The following is a 6,761-nucleotide window of genomic DNA, read 5'->3' as shown; positions in this document are numbered from 1 at the left end:
ATCAACCACAAGGCTTTCTGACCCCCATTGCCACACTCCCAAATCTCCCCCTTTATTAATATCAACCATTTTTCTGACACGAATTACCACTCCATATATAACAGCAGTCACGTAGATCCCGTCCTTGAAGCCAGCTGCTGGCAAGAATGTTTTTCTAAATTCCTCAGTCTGGTGATGTGGGAACACTGTCATGGGAACTTCTCATAGTCATCCTGGTAGCTCGGTTTGCTCAGCTGCAGCAAGTCATGGGATCTTTGCTGTTTCAAAAATCCCTCAACACGAGTACACCTATACATATGTACAATCAGAAAAGATAACAAACAGTCCTTTAAGTTCCATGACTTAATAGTCTCCATTTTCCATTCCTTTTGAACAATATGTCTTGCTTTAAGTTGTCAAGCAACTCGGCCTTCGGGTCTTATGTATCCTGTTCTTCCTGGATCAAAGAAAAACATATCCATCTCCTTTCCAAGGCCAATAGGGCCTGGGTCAAAAGGCACATCCAGGTCACCAGGGAGCGTAACAGCAAAAACCTTTGATGGTTGTAGCAGCAGAGGGGCCCATGGCATAGCAGTTGGATCTGTAAAGAAGCCCACAGCTCCCTCACTGTCTGGCAAACCACACGTTTCCAACTGTGGTCCCATATGGCTCTTTAAGATCTCAGAGATTGCTCGCCAGGTGTCCAGCAATCCCACCACAACCTCGTCATTTTTAGTTGCAGAGTTCCACACCTTGACCTCAGTTTGGTCCCATGTTTCAGGATCATAAACTGTCTGACTGTTAATAAAGAGAATAAGCTGTAAGGTTACCAGGACAGTCTTTGTTCCTAAGGACGTATGATTCCCCATATTGCGCAACTGCTTACCAGCGCGGGGCAGTTTTGTGTGCGGGTCCACTTCTCTCAGCTTGAGCTTCTGGTGCGCCTATATCCAGCAACTTTCTGCTTTGAGCGGTTTGCTGACTTTGGCTGAACCTATCTTCATGAAGTGATCAATGTGCCTGTTCCCGTCCTGGTCTCTATCCTGCTAGCCTGTTCCTTTTCATTCCTTCTTTCTACTTCTTTATTGATGACATAGACATAACTTCATCGTGTTGCCTTTTTTTTTTCATCTTGAGGACAGGCTCCCCTCTTATACCCTTCACCCCACAGCAGTTCTTTTCAAAACAACTTTTCATTGGTCAAATAAATTTGAACATAACAGCAAACACCCAGAAATTTCCATACCTTAACGGCTGGAGAAAAAGCAACCCAAGACTGCATGGAGTCTCCTGAATCACCCTTCTTTGTTCCCTCTAAACTCTTATATTCCTGATGGCCTCATCGTTAAGAGTCTAATGTTATCTCAACCACGGGGCTTTCCAACCCCCATGGCCACACTCCCACGTGTCCCCCTCCTTTATTGTGTTCATCTGATTTGTGTCAGTATGGAAAAATGCTAGGGCCGCATTGCATGTATTCTCCCCCTTATTTATTGTGTTCATCTGATTCGTGTCAATATGGAACAATGCTAGGGCCGCATTGTATGATGAATGTGACCTTCTATCTTACATACCCTTGTATAACCACAAGTCTAAGAAAAATAGAGTGGTTAATGTATATAGTTCTTGTATCTTTCAAAGGAATGTTTTAGCAATTCGTGTCAATAGAGAGCTTGAAGGGAAATGTATTTGTAGGCTTCTCCTTGGAGTCTCTGATATCTGGGGGGTTTCAGAATAACTGCTAACTATTATGACTATTGCATGGGACACTATGCAAGTCTCTGATATCTGGCCAGGAGATTAAGGAGACGGGGAGAGCTGAAGGACGACTAAAAGACAAAGCTTGCAGGGGATGTTGCACAAGTCTCTGACATACAGCCAAGTTGGACAAAGGAGAAGGACAAGAGGGAGGAAAACTATGAGCCTTCAGCACGAGAGACCCCCTGAGACCCCCAGAGGGACCACCGGAGACTGATACACATGTTCCAGTAGGAGGGTTTGGATTCCGGAAACTAATTATAATAACCTTGTTTTTTTTAGAAGTAGTAATGAATATGTATTAGCCTAGGAGCATAAAAATCAGCTACTTGATGTAACTGGTGTGCGTCTTGGTGGAGCAGAGACTCCCAGCGCACCCAGCACTGTTTGCTTTCCTCTATTCTTTTAATAAATTGTAAACATTGATTATAGTCCTATTTTGAAGACTGAGCCATTTATTACATTTATTAATATCAACAATCTTCTTGACACGAATTACCACTCCATATATAACAATTATTTTATTTACTTTCACCCAATCATCTTACATTCTTATAGAACAAGACTTCCGGTGTGGAAAAGAATAAAGAAACCATGAGAACTTCACTCATCTCAGCTGCCATCTCTTCCCATCTCCTCTGGAGCTAGGGGAACAGCCCCAGCTTGCAGGAGGGGCTCAGGGCCAAGAGCCCAGCTGCCACATGGAGGAGCAGCCCCGGTGGCCAGGGAGCAGCACGGAGCCCACTCTTTGCCCAAAGTGAGTCACACGGTGCAAGCTCCCTTGGCTGACAGGGTAGACAGCCTGAATAGCATGGTCTCCTCTGAACGGCCACCTTTGCTCTAACAGCAATGTGTGTGAGTTACAGAATCTTCTTCAAGTGACCTCACAAACAGCCCATTCCTTTTTTGTTCCTTCCAAGGTGAATTCCATATGACTCCATGTCCTGGTTTCAGTTAGGACAGAGTTAATTTTCCTCCCAGTAGCTGGTAGGGTGCTATGTTTTGTATTAGGATGAGAAGAGTGCTGATAACATGCTGATGTTTTAATTGTTGCAGAGCAGTGCTTATACTAAGCCAAGGACTTTTCAGCTTCTTGCTCTGTCCTGCCAGCAGGCAGGCTGGAGGTGCAACAAGAGCTGGGAGGGGAAAGACCCAGGACAGCTGACCCAAGCTGCCCAAAGGGTAGGGGTGGCTAGTCAGGGTGGGGGCTGCCAGCTGCTCAGGGCTGCTCACCCTCCCCCAGAGAGGGAAGGGGGAGGGTGAGTGAACGGCTGTGCAGTGTTTAGCTGTCGGCTAGGTTAAACAACAACACTCCATGTTCTGCTTTCAGCTAGGATAGACTTAAGCACTCCTCTAAGCACTCCTGCTTAGATGTCTACTTCAGGGAAGCTAGGGTTCTTCTGGTTAGCGTGTGTTTAGGAGATGGATGCTTTGTTTTCACTGTGGTGTCCTATGTGCAGATCTTCAGAGCGGTGCTGAGGATGCCTTCTGAGCAGGGCTGGCACAAAGCCTTTTCCATGTGCCTCCCTCACCTGGCCATTGTCTCCCTGTGTCTTAGTACCATCATGTTTACCTGAAGCCCCCCTCCATCTTCTCCCCACCCCTAAACCTGGTGGTGTCATTTCTGTACTCCGTGGTGCCTCCATGTGAAATATGTTCATCCAATTCGTGTCAATATGGAACAATACTAGGACCTCATGATGTAATGTGACCTTCTGTCTTACATACCCTTGCATAAATAACCACAAGTCCAAGAAAAACAGAGTGGTTAGTGTATATAGTTCTTGTATCTTGCAAAAGAATGGTCTAACAGTTCGTGTCTATAGAGGGTTTGAAGGGTAAACCTTGATACTTGGGTCTGGGAGATAAGAGAATAGGGGGGAGTTTTTTGAGATAGCCGCTGACTATTGCATGAGACACAACTTTCTGACATCTGGCCCAGAGACTACTAAATAAGGAGAGGGGGGAAGCTGAAAAACGACTGAAGGACAAAGCCTGGGAGGAAGACTATGAGCCTTCAGTACAAGCAACCTCCAGGGGGACCACTGGAGACTGATACACATGCATCTGTGGGATGGTTTGGGTCCCGGGAAACTAATTATAATAACCCTGCCTTTTCCAAAAGTGCCGATGAATATGTATTAGCCTAGGAGCATAAAAACCAGCTGCCTGATGTAACGTGTGCATCTTGGTGGAGCGGAGACTCCCGGCACACCCAGCGCTGTTTGCTTTCCTCTATTCGTTTAAGAAATTGTAAACTTTAATTACAATCCTGTTTGGGACTCAGTCATTTATAAAGTCAGAGAGACTTTACCCTCACAGCTCATTTGATTGCAGCACAGGTCTCAAACTCATGGGTAACCTGTGTTATGACCTCAATGGTCAGTTCCACCCCTTGATCTTGAGCCCATCTGTATGTGGCATCCCTCCCTAGACGTCCTGATGTTTCATGGGCCCATTGAGCTACAAACAGCCCACTCTTACATCCCCAGTCCAGGTCCAACTGAGCCACTTCAATTTTCAAAGCTCAACCCACCTCTGCATTTTTCTGATGTTCCTCGGTGGCATGATTCTTAGGCATGTGAGCATGATGTACCTTTACATCCAGGTTTTCTACCCAGGCAGCATTATCTTGCCACAGGGTAGCAACCCAGACAGGTTTACTTCTGCACTACCTGTTGCTCTGTTTGCATTGCTGCAGCCACTCCCACAGAGCATTTGCCACCATCCATGAGTCAGTGTAGAGATTTTTCTCTTTCGGCAATCTCTAGGGCTAGTTGTATGGCTTTTACTTCTGCATACTGACTCGACTCGCCTTCCTCTTCCATGGCCTCCACAACTTGTCATGTAGGACTCCACACAGCAACTTTCCATTTCCAATGGCCCCCTACTGCATGGCAGGATCCATCAGTGAACAATACATACTGCTTTCTGTCTTCTGGCAACTCATTGTATGGTGGTGCCTCTTCAGCATGGGTTACCTCTTCTGTTGCCACTCCAAAATCTCTGCCTTCTGGCCAGTCCATGATCTCAACCAGGATTCCTGGGCTTTCCCATTTAAGCCCACTGTGTAATAAAAGCTATCAACTTACTCCACGTAATATTAGTCACACAGTGTGTAGTGGGAATTTTCCCTTTGAACATCCAAAGTAACATGGGTAGCCATGGTGCCAAGAGGAGCTGTGCTTCTGTACACAAAAATTCTGAAGCAGCTCGAACACCCTGACTATCGAGCCATGAGTATCTCTTTTTCAGCTGGGGTGTAATTGGCTTCTGATCCTCGATAGCCCCAGCTCCAGAAACCCAGAGGTTGATCTCTGTTTGGACAGTTTCTGCATATATGCGATGCAGGTCTATAGGGAAGAAGAGAGACTTTCTTCATACTGCCAGAGTTGGCTAACCAACTCATCCACTGTGGGTTCCTCTTGGTCTTTCCTGGTGTCGTGGTTTAACCCGGCCGGCAGCTAAACACCACGCAGCCATTTGCTCACCGTCCCCCCTCCCTCTCTGAGACGGGGGAGAAAAATGGAAAGTGAAGCCCGTGAGTTGAGATAAAGACAGTTTAATAAGACAAATAAGACAAAATAATAATAATAATAATAATAATAATAATAATAATAATAATAATAATAATAATAATAATAATAATACAATGATGATAATAGTACTACTAATAATGTGCACAAACAAGTGATGCACAATGCAATTGCTCACCACCCGCTGACCGATGCCCAGCCTAACCCCGAGCAGTCCGGCCGCCTCCCCCGGCTAGCCACCCCTATATATTGTTTAGCATGACGTCAGATGGTATGGAATACCCCTTTGGCTAGTTTGGGTCACCTGTCCTGGGTCTGTCCCCTCCCAGCTCTTGCTGCACCCCCAGCCTGCCCATTGGCAGGACAGAGCAAGAAGCTGAGATGTCCTTGGCTTGGTATAAGCACTGCTCTGCAACAATTAAAACGTCGGGGTGTTATCAGCACTCTTCTCATCTTAAGCCAAGACATAGCATTCTACCAGCTACTAGGAAGAAAATTAATTCTGTTCTAACTGAAACCAGGACACCTGGTCATTACTGCCAATGAGCTGGCATATGATGATGGTGTACTCTGCACGAACTTCTGCCGCATGGGTCATGTGCACTTGACTTCCTCTGGATCTTTGGATAGCTGTTTGTTGTCTAGGTTTCTACAAATCACCTTCAGCATTGTTAATTTCCTCAGGTACTGGGTACCCCTCTGCATGGTGATCCACTTTCCTGGTTGACATACAAGATCTTCCTTCAAGGGATACCTTTCCTTGATGCCTGACAGGATTAAGTTTCCTGTGCCCTTTTGCAATGTCTTTGTCAATCACCCCTCACCTACAGGAGGATCCAGGCTGCTTGGCTTCCCTGCCTTCTAATTCCAGGCTATTGGCCCTGTTCTCCCACCACTAGAGCAGCCAGGTGACAATGTGCTCACCGAGATGATGGCTGAAATCATTTCCAATACCTCATAGCTTACCCTGAGAAAGGGATCACTTGGTTTCTGATGCTTATATGATTTCTTCTGCTTTGTCCTCCTGCTTCCAAGATGGACCACCTTGAAGAAACCTGAAACCTGCTCACATCCACTGTTTTCTTTTGCATGTAGAGTCAACAGATACTGGCTTAGGTACATTCTCTAGCCCAGCGATGTGGCCCATCCCAGGGCCTATTGCAGGTTTGGGAGTGGCTATGGGACCTATTATAGGGATGTGTTTTACCTTAAGCCCATCTCAGGAGCTGGAGTGCCTGTAGGGCCTATTGCAGGGTTTGGAGTGGCTTTGGACAGTCTCTGGGCCTGTCACAGGGGCTGGAGTGTGCCTGCAGGAAAAGTCACAGGGGTTGGAGAGGTGTGGACTGTAGCTTCATAAGCATACCTTAATCACCAGCATATTGCAGTGATTTGTATCTCTTTGGAATTGCCGGGGTGATGACACAAATTTCTAAGCATTTCACAAGTTTTTTTTAGGATTCTGAACTTGCTCAGAGGTGAAGTTCCAAA

The sequence above is a fragment of the Aythya fuligula genome, chromosome 34, assembly GCF_009819795.1.
Source record: "Aythya fuligula isolate bAytFul2 chromosome 34, bAytFul2.pri, whole genome shotgun sequence".
Classification (NCBI taxonomy): Eukaryota; Metazoa; Chordata; class Aves; order Anseriformes; family Anatidae; genus Aythya; species Aythya fuligula.
Note: the sequence above shows the minus strand (reverse complement) of the source record.